This window comes from Fukomys damarensis, unplaced genomic scaffold (assembly GCF_012274545.1).
Source record: "Fukomys damarensis isolate Sample0158 unplaced genomic scaffold, DMR_v1.0_HiC HiC_scaffold_20, whole genome shotgun sequence".
Lineage (NCBI taxonomy): Eukaryota > Metazoa > Chordata > Mammalia > Rodentia > Bathyergidae > Fukomys > Fukomys damarensis.
The window spans coordinates 344,647-345,569 of NW_022900932.1; positions in this window are offsets into that span (position 1 = coordinate 344,647).

The following is a 923-nucleotide window of genomic DNA, read 5'->3' on the forward strand; positions in this document are numbered from 1 at the left end:
TCTCGAATTTAATCTTCCAGTTTATCGGCTGCCAAGAAAAAGGGAACAGTAAAAACAGACAACAAACAAATCTATTACAATTAACAAGTTTGATCCTAAATCTTTGCATTTCGGACATCTGATCCTGTTTTATGCAAGCAAATAGTTTCTGCTTCCCAGGGTGAAAGGTTAAATACTGCACATTGTTTGTAAACAGAATCACAAAAAACGTACACATGAACAAGTCCAACCACCTCCTAATCGAGGACACACTAAAATTTGCTCATCTATTCAAGGCTGCTTCATGCCAATGGCTGAGATGGGTAGGGTGGGGCAAGCCACTTTGTCACTGGCAAAGTCCTACCTCGCTAGCACTAACTCCTCCTGAGGGGCACCAGCAGTCTTCACCGCCTTCTTCAAAAACCTCAAACCTGCGAACCTTCTAGCATTAGGAGAGCAAGGCGGGGAAGGGTAGCTACAATGCAAAAGTGTGGGGCTCCCCCACCCCTCCGCACCCCAAGTGCCATTGCCCCCGCGGAGAAACTGCACGGCCTCGGCTCTCACCCAGGTAACCTGTTACAGCACGCCCGGGCCGTGGGACGCGCGACCCTAAGTGGAAGCAGAGTCGCGCATCAGCTCTGGAGGCTCGGGGACGGCGGGGGAGGAGGGCGAGGTCCACAAGGCTTGCCCGGCTGGGTCAGGACGAAGAGCGTTGGAAGCCAGCCGCCGGGAGAACCTACCTAGTCATTGGAAATTAAAAGGCCGAACCTCAGCGAGTCGGAAGTGACGTGCCAGCTGATGCCCCTGGTCCGCCACGTAATTGGCCGCCGCCTCAAATAGCCACCCTCGCCGGGACCGACCTGGAGACAGGGAAAGTGGCTGAAAGCCCACAGCCGGCCACTGCCGGGCCCTGGCGCCTCCCAGTCCCCGGGGGCCTCCGAGCC